The 16208-nt window shown below is 39.1% G+C and overlaps 1 long non-coding RNA gene and 1 other non-coding gene across 2 annotated transcripts in view; one reads left to right on the forward strand and one right to left on the reverse strand.

Moving 5' to 3' along the window:
* The window catches only part of LOC126077500 (uncharacterized), a 137251-nt gene that overhangs the window by 54855 nt on the left and 66188 nt on the right, over positions 1-16208 (forward strand). The gene's annotated exons all lie outside the window — the stretch shown is intronic.
* TRNAF-GAA (transfer RNA phenylalanine (anticodon GAA)) lies at positions 624-696 on the reverse strand. The gene has a single exon. It is a non-coding gene; the product is annotated as a tRNA-Phe (tRNA).

Consider the following 16208-nt stretch of genomic DNA (forward strand, 5'->3'; position numbering starts at 1 on the left):
TTGTGTCTGGTGTTTCAAGTGATTCCGTTGGGATCCGGTTCTTCATTTCTTTTCTTTATTAAAGTTTTCCTTGGATTGTCACAGTCTCCTTAGGGGATGTAGAGGCCCACACCCTGTGAATGGAAGAGCACTCAAGGCAATACACCGGGTTATGTTTTTCCTTTGTATGTGTGCAGGAATGACATGGAAAATATTAGGAGAACTACATCGGTATCCCTTCAGGGGAAAAATTAAATAAAACTGTTGCTGTTGAGTGGATTCCGACGCATAGGAACAGTATAGGACAAGATAAAACTACTCCATAGTGTTTCCTAGAATCTGCCAGTCGCCCTTTGGTTGGTAGCCCAGTTCTCAACTAGTGGACGACCCGGGGGCTCTTTCCTGAAAGAATGACTTTAAATAATGTTTAAACAGAGGAAAACTCTGGAGGTGCTGGGGATCGATCCGTAAACCTCTTACATACAAAGTATGCGGTTTACCACTGAGCTGCGCCCTCCTTCCGGACAAGTTTTTGCTTAACTTTATTTACAGTTAGTTTTATTAGAATCCTAAAGCCTTGGAATGCAACTGTTATAAAAAAAAAAAAAAAAGGATGTTAATAATTATGCAAATGTCAACAGAACTGCCGAAACCCGGATTTGAACCAGGGACCTTTAGATCTTCAGTCTAACGCTCTCCCAGCTGAGCTATTTCGGCTGCCGTGTGCAGCGGGAGCGCGGGGTGCCAGTTTAGTTATACCTTACTGTTTACAGGACTTGTACGTTTCTAAATGCAAATCTCATGCAATGTTATCTACTCACAATTTGAAATTCTATGAGGTCTTTTGCCATCCACGTCTGAAAAGTGTTTTCCAATTTTTGAAGACTGTGGATGGGTTGGTAGAGGAGGAGTGCCAGGAATGGAAGGTAAAACAGGAAGAAGCTTCTCTGCTTGGTAACCTCAGGCTGTCCCACGCTCCAAACACTACTCAGAAAACTAAGGAAATTCCAAAAGAAATGATCGAGGCTGTTCTTTCTCTCCTCTTTCAGTTCTTCCTTTTCTGTGTTGTTCTTTAGTGACACTGTAATGGGGAAAAAAAACAGAGGGTTATTGAGCACATTAGTGTGAAGGGCTTCTTGTTCTGGAGTAGAAATGGGGAAACATTTAAAGGCAATCCATCAAACAATGTGTTTATTTCCATACGAATACGCGAAAAATGTTTTCGAAAGGAGAAAAGAACGGAAATGTTGGGAATTATAAAAAGCAGGTGAGCTGCATGGTTTGCTGAGGGATTATTCTGCTTAATCATAAAAGGACTTTCATTGGAGGTTTTCAAACACCATGTTGTAGAAAACACCCCACACCACACACATACACCTAGCTGAATTAAAATCACAAGAGTACTGGTAAGTACCTTTCTTACATATGCCAACAGAATTCCAGTTCTTTCTCTTTAGAACTTTATATAAAGTCATAAGGTGGTCATTTAATATCACAACAGATTCCTGAGGGAGATGCATGCAGGCAAAGGGCTATGGGTGGGTGTGAGGAGAGGGAGGGGAGAGAAGGATAAAGATACATAGATATATCTGAATTACATACATTTCCTAAAATAAACACTGGCCATTGGAGGTCAATTCAAGGGGCTTGTACTGCTTGCCAAACCAGAAACAAGGCACCAAGAAGGGACTCAAACTTTCAGTCTTCTGATCCAGAATCAGAGGCATTGTCCATCAGGCCACTGGAGCAACACACTAAAGAAGTAGTCCAAACCTAAAACTGAAAATGTTGTTAGGGAGCATTGGGTTTGTTTTCAAACTTTTCACTTTGCGAAAGGAAGAAAATTCAACCACATTCAAAACAGAAATCAAATAGCAGCTGAAACCCGCGAAGATCACAATTACTTAGAATTAGTAAATTGTGAGATTATAAGAAATGACATATTTCTTGAAAGGCACTCTACTCTAGTCTCTGATAATAATGGTGCATTTGGGTAGAGAAACATGAGCCAAGAGCAGAACTCTGAAATAAAGGCGTGCAGATGACAGCATGAGGAAAGGGAAAGCCATAGGTTGCTATACTCAGACCTTTCCTGTCTTAAAAATAAGGTGGTATTACTTGAGGGAGAAAGGTCTGGAAGCCTAAACAATAGTACGCCTTGTCGGAAATGCCTGCATTTAATGCCAGGAAAATATTTTATTATAATTCATTCATAACATAGGCTTTAACAACTTGATCTTCTACCAACAAGTAGAAGAATCATCCGATGTGCAGGTGGTCCAGGGTTAAACCAAAAACCAAACCCACCGCCGGAGCGTTGATTCTGACTCATATCGACCCTATAGGACAGAGTAGAACTGCCTCCTAGAGTTTCCAAGGAGGCCTGATGGATTTGAACTGCCAAACATTTGTTTGGCAGCCATAACACTTAACCACTACACCACCCAGGGCTATGGGTTCTAAATTGGTCCCTGGAGCACTGGTCCAATTGGCAGATCCCTAACCAATGCCTTATATATTCATAGGGTAGGAGAGATGAGAAATACATAAATTCCTAAAGAAAAGCAATTACAAATTCTCTCAATTTTCACATAGTCTTCCATTCTTGGAATTGCCGAGATATTTGCAGAAATAAAGAATACTCTTTTTCCATGACCGGGCTTAGTCTTTCCTTCCCAGAGAGGTTAATCTTCTCTTCTCACCAAAACTCCTCCCTTTTGTTTGTTCCCAGATTCCCTGTACATTATTTTCTCCAAGTTGAGGTGAAAACGAACGAACTGTCTTGGATCATATTCTAGGTAGTATGTTCTAAGGTACATTTATTCATCAAGATAATTATCCTTTTTCCTTGGATGTGGGCAGCAAACAGTGAATAAAGACAGAAAGAGGGAAGAGAAGAAGGAAAACGTGGAGGGGGGAGAAAAAAATGAGAAGGAGAAGTGGCTCACAAGTGATAGAGAAGTGCTTCATGAAGAAAAGCAAACAGAGAGATGTAGAAGATTAAACTAAGGCTCCCTTGCTTACCCAGCTTTATGGAATGTTCCCTTCATCTTCAAATTCTCTCTTTCAACTCCTTTCTCCTCTGCTTCCCAAGACTGCAAGGATGATGTACAAGACAGTGCAGAGGGATGCAAAGAGTAGCATGAGTGTTGCCTCCAGAAAAATAGGTGCATGTAGGGAAATGAGAAGCTGGGATAAAATCACAACACTTGGCAAGTAATGAAGTCCTTCACGAGTATGGTCAGAAACTTGGCAGGGCTTTGTCTAGGGGAAGTCATTCTTCTGAAAATCTAAAGCGATACAAGGCAAAGAGAGAAAAAGGGAAATGATCTGAGAGGTGACAACATCTCTTTCAAACAAAATCTTCTTGGCAATGAAGAGAATTCAAGGAACGCTATTTGAAAACACTCAGTATGAAACAAACTGGTCACATATAACCAAAAAAGCAAACCCTGTTGTCATCAATTGCAATTCATAGAGAACCTAAAGGACAGAGTAGAAGGGCCCCACAGGGTTTCCAAGCTGTGGCTGGTGGATTGGAACTTCCATAAATTAACCAAAAAAGACAGGCTCTGGAAAAAAAACAACCACACACACACACACACACAAACACACACACACACACACACACACACAAAAATGAAAAGAAAAGAAAAAACACAGAAAAGGGCCTGGGTAACTCAGTTGGTATAACTCAGTTGGTATAGCATTGGAGTTTTCATCTAAGTGTCCAGGGGTCAAGTCCCTGTTCAGGCAATCTTTATTTTACTCTAATAACTTCTCTTAGGTTGGAGCCTTTCATTTTGCCCTAGTTACTTCTGATAGAAGTTCTCCTTCCTCACTCCTCTCTCCCCTCTCTTTGCTCTACAGGAATCTGAAGAGAATCATAATGGAAAAAGAAACTGTAGCACTTTCCCTAGCCGCAGTCTGTTTTGTCCCACTCTAGACAGACATACAGAAACCCTGGTGGCATAGTAGTTAAGTGCTATGGCTGCTAGCCAAAGGGCCGGCAGTTCAAATCTGCCTGGCACTCCTAGGAAACTCTACGGGATTGGGTTTGGTTTTTAGGTAGAAAGGCAAACCTTCCAGTAATTCTGAGGAAAAAGATAGGGATTACAAAAAGCAGATATAGCAAGGAGAAAGAAAAAGTCAGGATTCAGGGATATTTTGGATTTGGGGAGCAAGAAAATATGTAATGCCTTTCACTGAGCACAGAAAGAGGTTTGTATAGTTCTGCTTGTACACTGATTGAAACTTTGTTTACTTTTTGCCCCATGGAATGTTTACATGATGAATTTGCCAGCCCTAATTTTTTTTTTTTTAAGAGACAGCCTTGTGAAGTGCTTTTCTAAACACTGGAATACCTAAGTCTGAAACTCTACAGTCTGCTGACCTGGAGATTTGGGTTTTTATGTGGCTTTTGGAAGAAAAGCGCCTATCAGTTGAATGGCAGTGAGGGTGGTGATTGGAAACATAATCAAAACTTCTGAACTCTAAAAGCAAAGCAAAACAAAAAGAGACCTTGAACGGAGTGAAAGAAATGGCACCTTACATTTTTGAGAAAAAAACAATTTGAATGAGAGTGGATATCTTATCAGAAACCATGGAGGCCAGAATGAAGAGGCACATTTTTCAAGTGCTGAAAGACAAGAATTGTCAATGCAGAAAAAACAAAAAATTCTTTTGGAATGAAGGAGAAATCAAGACATTCTCAGTCAGAGGAAAGTTAAGAGAGTTTGCCACCAGAAGAACTACCCTAAAAGAATGGTTAAAGTATGTTTTCCAGAAATGAAGGAAATAATAAAGGATGGAATTTTGGAATATCAGGAAGGAAGAGTATGCTAAGCAAAAATAGAAATAAATACAATAAGCTTTTCTTCTTCTCTTGAGTTTCCTGTATTATGTTTGATGGTTGAAGCAAAAAGTATAATACAATCTAATGTGATTCTAATGTATGTAGAGAAAGTAGTTAAAGCAATAATATTATACAAGGGGGAGAGCCATTATGAGTCAGAATCAATTCATCGGCACGTGAAAGCTACAACAAGTATGGAAAAAAAGGGAGGTAAGATTGCTACACTTCACTTGAACTGGTAGAATGATGATAACAGTACACTGTGATTTACAAATGTGTGTGCACATATGTACATATATATGTACATATATACGTATACATAGACATACAACTATAGAAATCTATGCAAAGAGATTCACTCGAAAACTTTGTAAATTAAAATGGAAAAAAAGTTTGAGTAACCCCTAAAAAGACAGGAAAAAAGAAAACAGAGAAACCAAAAAGAGAGAAGAAAAAGCAAACAAAAATAAAATGCTGGACTTAAGTTCTGAAATAATCAATAATTACGTTGAATATAAATGGTCTAAATATATCAGTTAAAATACAGAGATTGGCAATGTGCTTTAGAAACTGTGACACATGTATAGGCAGTCCCCGGGTTACAAGTGAGAGCCATTCCTAAAACTGTATTTAAGTCTTTAATTCAAATTTGTAAACAAGTCAAAACAGTTGTATACGATTCTTATTTAGCAGTTCTTTAGTGCACAATTTTTGATAATTTAAAATCTTCACATGAAGCATGTAAAGGTGATTGTGATGAAGAACATGTTGGAATAGGGTTGGCTCAATCATTCCAAAGTGAGGGCGAATTTACTTAACATTAAAGGGCAGAAGGAGTTGTCTTGAAATCAGACATTTGAAACCCAGAGACTGCCTGTATGAGTTGTCATATATATAACTATATACTACTATATAGTATGGTAGAAATTGACAAGAATTTTTAAAAAGATACATCATGCAAACATTAATCAAAAGAAAACAGGGGAGCAGCTGTATTTGTATCAAATAATGTAAACTTCAAACAAAAAATTAAGAGACAGAGAAGGACATCACTTAATGATAAAAGGGTCAATCTACCAAAAAGGAACAGGAAGTCCCAAATTTAAACAGGGTTACAACTCCTTCGTGAGTCCATTCTGACTTAAATCAAATCTCTCTCTCTTTTTTTTAGTTTTCATTATTATGCTCCTTAGAAGCAAGGATGGAGAGGCTGTATCTTACATACTTCTGACAGGTCGTCAGGAGGGATCAGTCCCTGGAGAAGGACAAGATGCTTGGTAAAGTAGAGGGTCAGCGAAAAAGAGGAAGACCCTCAACGAGATGGATTGACACAGTGGCTTCAACAATAGGCTCAGTCATAAAAATGATTGTAAGGATGGTGCAGGACCAGGCAGTGTTTCGTTCTGTGGTACATAGGGTCACTATGAGTTGGAATCGACTCGAAGGCACCTAACAAACAACAAAACGATTTCATTATTATTGTCTTTTATTATCAGTATCTTTGTAAATGCAATCATTATTTGTCTTGGGAGATTGGAAAAATTACATACAAATTTACGGATACCGTGATATTAACACATTTCACACTGTACTACATATTATTAATGATAAGACTAAAAAAAATACAGTTGTAAGTGTAGCTTGTTGTACCATGATACGAGATAAATCAGGACTGCTTGAATAACAGTGTTAAACGTGTATGCACCAAATAAGAGAACTGAAAAATATGTGAAGGAAAAACTGATTGAATTGAAAGGAGATACAGACAAATCCATAATTATACCCGAAGACTTCAACACCTGTCTCTAAATAATTGAAAATGAACTAAACAGAGAATCAGCAAACATACACAAGCACTAAAAATCTCCATCAGCCAGCAGACCTAATCAACATTTATATAACACTTCACCAAAGAAAGCAGAATACACTTTCTTTTCAAGACCCCATGAAACATGTACCAAGATAGAGTGTATATAGTCTGGGCCATCGAACAGACCTCAGCAAATTCAAATGAATTGAATTATACAGAGTGGGATCTCTGACCACAATGGAGTCAAACTAAAAATCAGTCACACAAAGATAAAGCAAACCTTACAACTTGGAAACTAAGCAACACACTCCTATATAATCTAAAGGTTGAAGAGGATGTCTTAAGGATATAAAAATGAAAACACAACAAGTCAAAATTTGTGGGACACACTAAAGCAGTACTGAGAAAGAATTTTATAGCACAGAATACATACTGTAGAAAAAAGTCTCAAATTCATTAAGCTTTCATTTGAAGAACCTACAAAAGAAGAAAAGAGAAGAAAAAGAACACAATAAACCCAAATTAAGTAGACGGAAGGAAATAGTAAAAATAAAAGCAGAAATAAATAACATTGAAAACAAACAAAATAGAGAAAATCAATGAAACAATAAGTTGGTTCTTTAGAAAGATGAATAAAAATAACAAACCTCTTGCAAGACTGATAAAAACAAAAAAAGAAGAAAACACCAAGTATCAATATTCGGAATGAAACAGGGGATATCACTATAGACTCTGCAGGCAACAAGAGAATAATAAGGAACTATTATAAACAATGCGATACACATAAATTTGACAACTTAATTGAAATGGACCAATTCCTCAAAGAATTCAAACTGCCACTAATCACCCAGTACGAATATGTATTTTGAATAGCGTTACAACTATTAAGGAAATTGATTTAGTAATATTAAAACTCCCACCACCTACAAAAGAATCTCCAGATTAATAAAGATTAATTGGAATATTCCGACAACTATGTAAACAGTTAACACAAACTATGCACAATCTTTTCCAGAAAATAGAAGAGAGGGGAACACTACTTAATTCATTTTTTGAGGCTAGTAAAACTCTTCCAATGTGTGTCTGTCAGTTTTTCATACTCTTTGCGTAAAATGCCTGGATAGAGAAAATATATAATGGTTAAAAAAAAAAAAAAAAGATCTAATACATAAAATGACCACGTTACTTCTGTTGATAAAATGCATCCTAAAACAAATAAATAGTTGGCCCCAGGGATACAACCAACCTGCAGCCAATCAGACTTGGAAACCAGGCAGTCTCTTTTCTTACAACCTGCAAAGGATATTTTCATTGGAGAAAAAAATTGAGAAGTAATAATACCCCAGATGGGAGTGCTGGGAACAAACATTAAATTTTGTATCTTCCTAAAGATGCTTTGATTCAACAGGAATGGATACAGAGATAGAGACAGTTTTGATACCATAAAATATTAGAAAGTTACAAGCAGAGGACAAGATATTCCTGGCAGTTCAGTGGTCATACAAAGCACATGTAATCAGATTGACCGTGAGGGAACAGAGGAAGCAGGTATTCTTTACAAAGGAAGCGTCCAGTATATCTGTGACCCATTCCCCTTTTATTTGCAGTAGTCCCTGACTAATGATGGTGTCCCAAGTCAATTCTTACATAAGTAAAATACTTTTTTTTTTAGTTTTCATTATTATTCCTATTTCTTACCAATATTTTGAAAAATTTGATCTTTATTTATTTTGCGGGGTTGGTATGAGAATGATAACATAAGTAACATTGTATATAGGACATATTACTGATGATAAGATGTACAAAAAAAAAAGGACAGGTGGTAAGATAGTTCATTATAATTCAAATACGATGTAAGTCGAAAACTACATGTATCTATTTTCCTTTTTGAGAGAAAAACCGTTCTCTGCTTCTTCACATAAGTGTACCTCCTTTTGATGTTAACTGAGGTTTCCAGTAAATGTTTTATTTAAAGATTAAAAAAAGAAGAAAAATGGAATGAGTGAGAAAATATAGGAAAATTGGTATTATGGAGTATCAATTGGGAATGTGCTGATTCTAGTTATTTTTTCATCCTTGCATATTAGGAAGGCTTCTAATTCCCTTACAGTCTTCGTTCCCTTATCCAGGGTCCATGCCACTTGTTCACCTAAAAAGACTCGGAACCTACAGCCATCTGTCTCTCATATTTAGACAGAACACACATAGAGAAATCGGTGGGCATAAGATGGGCTCCTCTGCCTCTGCTCAGTCTTTTGCCCCAGAAAACACAAGACACTAAATAAAACTGTTGGCGATGTCCTTCCCCACCACTTTTTCTCTCTTTCTATCCCTTTAATAATAATACAAATGGAAGCCAAGTTAAACCGCCCGTAAAGGTGCACACTTTTGTTTTGGTGTTTCAAGTGATTCTGTTGAGATCCAGTTCTTCTTTCCCCCCCTTTCTGAAGGTCTTACTTCCATTGTCACAGTCACCTAAGTGGAGGTAGAGGCTCACAGCCTACGAATGGAAGAACATTCAAGGCAATCTACAGGGCTATGCTTTCACTTTCTATATGTGAAGGAATAGTATGGAAAATATTAGGAGAACTAAATGTATTCCTTCAGGATTGGATTTAGGTAGTGTTGAATCAGAGAAAAAGGGTGGAGATGCCAGGGATGGAACCCATGGCCTCATACATGCAAAGTATGCACTCTACCACTGAGCTACACCACCCTGGTGGATAATAACTAGGCAAATTTATCTAAAGATTAGTGGAGATCAAATGATAGAATTTTTCAAGATCACTGACAGATTCATTGGAAATACCTTTTTTCAACAACACAAAGGGCAACTACACACATGGAGCACAAGAGATGGAATACACAGGAATCAAATCAACTGCATCTGTGGAAACTGTGATGGAGAAGCTCAATATCAAGGGTCAGAACAAGACCAGGAGCTGACAACACAACAGACCATCAATTACTCCTTTGCAAGTTCAACTAGAAGCTGAAGAAAATTAAAACAAGGCCACAGAGCTGAAACATGAACTTGAGTATATTCCTCCTGAATTTCGAGACCATCTCAAGAGATTTCATGAATTGAACACTAGTGACTCAAGAAGACTAGATGACTTGTCAGATGACATCAAGGACATCATACATGAAGAAAACAAAATGCTGTTAAAGACAGGAAAGAAAGAAAAGATGGAAATGGAATCAGAAGAGACTCTGAAACTTGCTCTTAAAAGTTGAGTAGTTAAAGGGAACGGAAGAAATAATGAAGTCAAAGAGCTGAAAAGAAGATTTTGAAGGGAGGCTTGAGAAGACAAAGTAAAGTATGAACATTAAATATGCAAAGACCTGGAGTTAGAAAACCAAAGGAAAGAACACACTTGGTATTTCTCAAGCTAAAGGAACCAGGAAAAAAAAAAAAAAAAAAATTCAAGCTATGAGTTGCAATGTTAGGATTCTATGGGGGAAATTCCAAACAATGTAGGAAGAATCAAAAGTAGATGGAGGCATTCACAGAATCACTGTACCAAAGAGAATTGGTCTATGTTCTACCATTGCAGGAGGTAGCATAGGATCAAGAAATGATGGTACCAAAGGAACAACAAGTCCAAGCTGCACTGAAGTCATTGGCAAAAAACAAGGCTCAAGGAATAGACAGAATATCAGTTGAGATGTTTGAACAAATGGATGCTGTGCTGGAGGTGCTGTCATCATCTACACCAAAAAATTTGAAAGACAGCTACCTGGCCACCTGACTAGAAGAGATCCATATATGTGCTCATTCCAAAGAAAGGTGACCCAAATAGAATGTGGAAATTATCGAACAGTATCATTAATATCACTCAGAAGCAAAATTTGCTGAAGAGAATTCAAAAGTGCTTGTAGCAGTGTACTGACAAGGAACTGCCAGAAATTCAAGCCAGATTCAGAAGAGAACATGGAACCAGAGATATCATTGCTGATATCAGATGGATCTTGGCTGAACGCAGAGAATACCAGAAAGGTATTTATCTGTGTTTTACTGGCTATGCAAAGGCAGTCAACTGTGTGGATCATAACAAATTACAGATAACATTTCAAAGAATGGGAATTCCAGAACACTTACTCGTGCTTCTGGGGATCCTGTACACAGACAAAAAGGAAGTCAGTTGAACAGAACAAGGGAATACTGTGTGGTATAAAATCAGAAAAATTATGTGTCAGGGTTGTATTCTTTCACCATACTTATTCAATCTGTATGCTAAGCAAATAATCTGAGAAGCTGGACAATTCAAAGAAGAAGGCACCATCAGGACCACAGAAAGAGTCATTTAGAAATTGTGATCTGCAGATGACACAACTTTGCTTGCTGAAATGAGGAGGACTTGAAGCACTTACTTATAAAGATCAAAGACTACATCCTCCAGTAGGAATTACACCTCAACATAAAGAAAGCAAAAGTCCTCACAACTGGACCAATGGCAACATCATAATAAAAGGAGAAATGATTGAAGTAGTCAAGGATTTCATTTCACTTAGAGCCATGATTACACCCATGGAAGCAACAGTCAAGAAATCAAAGAACATATTGCATTGGGCAAATCTCCTCAAAAGACCTCTTTGAAGTGTTAAAAAGCAAAGCTGTCACTATGAGGACTAAGGTATGCCTGACCCAAGCCATGGTATTTTCAACGGTCTCATATGCATGCCTAAGCTGGACAGTGAGTTGGGAAGACCAAAAACGAATTTCTGCCTTTGAATTATGCTTTTGGTGAAGAATATTGAATATACCACGGACTGACAGAAGAATGAACAAATATATCTTGGTAGAATTACAAACAGAATGCTCCTTAGAAGCTAGAATGACGAGACTTTGTCTTACGTATCTGGTTGCAGCAGGGGGTCACACTCTGAACAAGGCAGGGGGCTGACAACAGTCCCTCAATACCTGTGAGGAAAGCTCATTGCTGTTCCCAAGAGTGCACAGGTGGGTGGGCTCTGCAGGTGGACACAATGCTTTTTTTTTTTTTTTGTAAGGACTGGAACGTACCACTTATCCTTGGACCACTGTTGTGGGTGGCTAGGTGACCTGGGTGGAGCCCCCAGTCCTTTGGCCCTGGATGTGTGTAGGTGAGGACCCTGTTTAATAGGCAAAGTAGTGTCAAACATCAAACACCCACCTCTCCACCACACAGCGGAAACAGTTGCAGTCTGCCAACAAGGGCCTATTCTCCTGAAATGGGCCCACACAGGTCCTTGCAAGGGTGAAGGGTATTCAAGGTCCGTGGACCAACTGTGCCTGGACAGGAGCCCCTTTTGTCCTGAGCTCCCCGGCTTAGTGGAGCTGGCAGATAATCATTTCCCCCAGTTGTGAATTTATTCCTTCTCCAAGGCTGGGAGAATGACTCAGAACAGGCAGCAGGCCTTACCTTGGGCTCACGGAAAAGGACAGCCACTGAAGTTGGTTTGCGGGCTGAGGGCACTGTAAAATATACCCAAGTACTTAGCTCTTGCCCAGAGCACCGTTCTTCTCTGGTTCTGGACGTGTGAGTGGGTTGTGCAGCTCGCTGTCTCTCCTTGAGGAGACCACCTCGGGAACGCTACTTCCAGCCCCGCAGTGCCCCTCCAGGGAATGGTGCCTGAGGGTTTCTGGCAATTCAGCTCTGGCAACTCTTTGCAGCCTCTGAACCACCTCTCCATCCCCATGCAGCTGAGTCCATTTTCCAACTTGGCCTTTGATATTCAGGGCTCCTACGTTGTCATATACGTAATTATTTAACTTGTTTTTTTGTGTCTTTGTTGTAAAAGGAATCACCTGAAGCGTCTGACTACTCTGCCATCTTGGCCCTGGCTCCTTATCATTTATTTTTATAATTTGTTACTTTAACATATTAATCTTAATAAAGCCTGCTTTCTATATTGATAGTTTTCCATTATTAGCTTTAAAAAAAAAAGTTGCTTTTCTCAATTAATTCTGATAAATGGTGACCCCATGTATATCAGAGTACAATTGTCCTCCATAGGACTATCAAAGGCTGATTTTCTTCAGATGTAGATGGCACAGCCTTTCTTCCCATGGCCTCTGGGTGGACTCCAATCTCCAACCTTTTGGTTATCAGACCAACTTGATAACCATCTGCAAAATCCAGGGACTCCATCAGCTAAACAGGGAAGTAAAATTAGTATTATTCATTTGTAACTCTAATGTACATTTGGGAAACAAGGTTAGGAAGACTAGAGAAGCCAGAAGATACCTAGCGTATGCACAAGAGTGTTGTGGTCTGAAAACAGGCCAAGGCGTGACTAAAAATAAAGAGGAGGATGGAAAATTAATAAACATACTCCATTCGATGACAGCTCATCTTTCAGAATTGGCCTCTGGAATGAATGAGGAAATCGCTCCAACAGAGGTTTCCCAATGTCTGTGCATGGATGTGGCAGGAGCAGTGTTGAGAGTAATATCATGATGAGCCAACAGCTTTGAGATTAATCACCACTGCGACTGGGGAAATTTGCTGGATTTTCCCTGAAATGCAAAGAGTAAAAAAATCAAATCCCTCTTTGTTAGTTCCACGTATTTCTACACTTAGATGAAACCTACTGAAAATGAACATTTCCTAAAAAATTGTGTCTGGCTCCTCTACACTTCACATACTGCTCTTAGCTCAAATGGTGTCTAAAAAGGGGGACTGAACCACAGAAAGTCAGATACTCTGTACAATCAATAAAAACTACATAGTCAGCCATCTTTTCCTCAGTCCTGCCCTGGTGGTGCAGTGGTTAAGCATTCAGGCTGCTAACCAAAAGGTCAGCAGTTTGAATCAATTACTTGATCCACTGAAACTTTATGGGGCAGTTCCACTCTATCCTGTAGGATCCCCATAAGTCGGAATAGATTCAAAGGCAACTCTGTTTTTTCTTTAGCATAGGCATGTCAGAGGTTAAGAGTTGGCTGCTAACCAAAAGGTCAGCAGTTCAAATCCATCATTTTGGGAAGCCCAATGGATAAGGTCGTTATAACTCAAAATCCACTTAATCTACGTACATTGCAAAGGCAATATACATAAGTCCTTTCCAATTCAAGTATGTGACCTCACATTTGGCTTAGGGATGGCCTGTGATAGAATGGTAGGAGGAGGATAGTTGCAGGTTTTAGAAAGAAGAGAAAAGGTGATGATGCATTATGAAGGATCTCCAGTCTGTAAGATTTTCACCTCCTCTATCGTAATCAATCCCCTCTTACCTATGGATAAAATGGCCTTTTCTCACCTTCAAGCCTTCCTCTACAAGGTCTTCCTCTGCAAGATCTCTCTACAGGATTTTCTGCTGGTTTAGGTCAAAATACAAAAAACCTTTTAGTTCGTATTCTAGATTGCATGACCAAATTCACATTGATTCATCAAGGTTATTTTTATTCTCAGTTCAATAATGGAAAATATTTACAGGGAAACTAGAATCATTCAGTAAGGATGTGGCAACTGTCCTGAAACAATGCAAACCTTACCCAAGGTCTTTGGGTTACTGTGAATGTTCTCTTCTCTTTTGACTCTTGAGTGCCTAGGGGTTATACTCCATTTCTCCTTTAGCAGCTTCTTCAAAGATGGGAGTCTCCCAACCACACTCAGACACTGGGTTCATTCAGGTCACGTAGACAAAGAAGTTACTACGCACTTTGATGGCTTCTTTCTGCTCCATATCCATGACTGTGAATGAGAGGTAGGCAAGACACGGTGGTGAGTCTTTGCATCCCCAGCACATATCTGGGTTGAACATCTACTTCTCAATGTCTTAGAACATCCCAGAGGACAAAATGAGATGAGAAAATGGCTCTCCTCTTTTGCAGGAATGAATTCTTCTTCACTTAACATGATTTCGGAATTGTGCTGTCCATCCCAAAGAAGGAACAATGATATTTCCCAAGCGCTGGAGCAGGTTTTACTTCTTTCAGATTCTCTAGGCTCTTGATGCTCAACTTTTCCCCACATCATCTTAAACGGCCTGCTTAGTCTTTGGGACATGCAGCTGGTGGCCCATGTAGTGGTGAGTAATGAGAGTGCTTGGAGAGAATGTATGAATAAGAATGATATCAAATAACTGTACGTGAACACCAGTGTCCCAACAAGTCAGTTAAGAAAGAAACACCAAGGCCAAAACAAGTCAGATTAAGAAAGAATTAAGTTTCTGAGACTAAGAAGATCTATGAATGCGCTTTGAGAGGAAAGAAAATTGGAGAGACTGGGGATGGAACCGAGAGCCTCGGGCTTGCTAAGCATGCGCTCTACCACTGAGCTATACCCCCAGTAAAAAGGCACTTTGGAGGAATCGTCATAGCTGTTCTCCTAGTTTTGAAGGAATGTTGTCGAGACAAAATTACCTTATGTTCAATTTCGCTGTTTCCAAACTCCCTACACTGCACTCTCTCAGACACGGATACACCAAGAAAAGGATGCCTTAGTGCTAGAAAGAAAGGCATTGTCCCTGATCAGTAGTCTTCCACCAGACTGCCGGGAACTTGCTTCCATTCATTCATTCCATCACCTGACTGAGTACCGGGATATAACATTCTTTTGTAACTTGTCTGAATGTAACTTTCTGTATTCTTTTGAGTATTGGGAACATATTAATATTTCACACAGGCAAATAAATAAAAATAAGTCAAGTGTGTGTGTGAGAATGCTCTAAATATGAATAAAAATGGAAACAAATAAATCTAACGTATTTCAAAAGAAAAACTTATCCACATTGGAGAAAAAAGAGAGAACTGATTCAAGAAAATGTTTTACAGAATGTTTTACCCTCATTGTAAGACAAAAAGAATCACAAACAAATATTAAACTCTACGTAGCTGAGTTTTGTTTTCGTTTTTTTAAATAGTGCTTATGGGTGTAGCAATTCTGTTAATACTTCCTGTAAGATTTCGGCTTGAGTAAATGAGTACATACATTGAGGTTGTTCGAAACCAGGGCTCTCATTGTGGGAAATAGAAGGAAAACACGAAACTGAAATGGGGGAAGGTAAGAAATTCCCTTTTGGTGCTGGATGTGTATTCCCGTTGCCATCTAGGTTGATTTCCACTCATAGAGATCCCACGTGTAAACAGAAGAGACCTGCTCAATAGGGTTTCCTAGGCTTCAATCTTAATGGGGAAAACTGGTGGCACAGTGGTTAAGCGCTCAGCTTTTAACCAAAAGATATTCAGCTGGCACCCACCACTGCGCTTTGCAGGGGAAAAATTTGGCAGTCTACTTCTATAAAGGTTACAGCTTTGAGTCTGAATGGACTCCAAGGTAGTGGGTTCCTCTTTACAGGAAGCCAAGGGGCACAATTGCATTTGACTGCTAGCCTAGATTGATAGTTCCAGTGGTAGCAAAGGCCTAGCCATCTGCTTCCGTTGAGACTATAGCCAAAGCATGCCTCACTTTGAGCTGGAATCATCTCCATAGCCACACACAATTTTTAAGGAAGTAGATGGGTAGACCTTTTCTTCAACGGCCCAGCTGAGTGAATTCCAACTGCCAACCTTTCCATTACTGTTAGGTTACCCAGCCGAAACCCTTTGTACCACGCAGAAGCCTTGCTCATATACTG

This window comes from Elephas maximus, chromosome 1, assembly GCF_024166365.1.
Source record: "Elephas maximus indicus isolate mEleMax1 chromosome 1, mEleMax1 primary haplotype, whole genome shotgun sequence".
Taxonomy (NCBI): Eukaryota; Metazoa; Chordata; class Mammalia; order Proboscidea; family Elephantidae; genus Elephas; species Elephas maximus.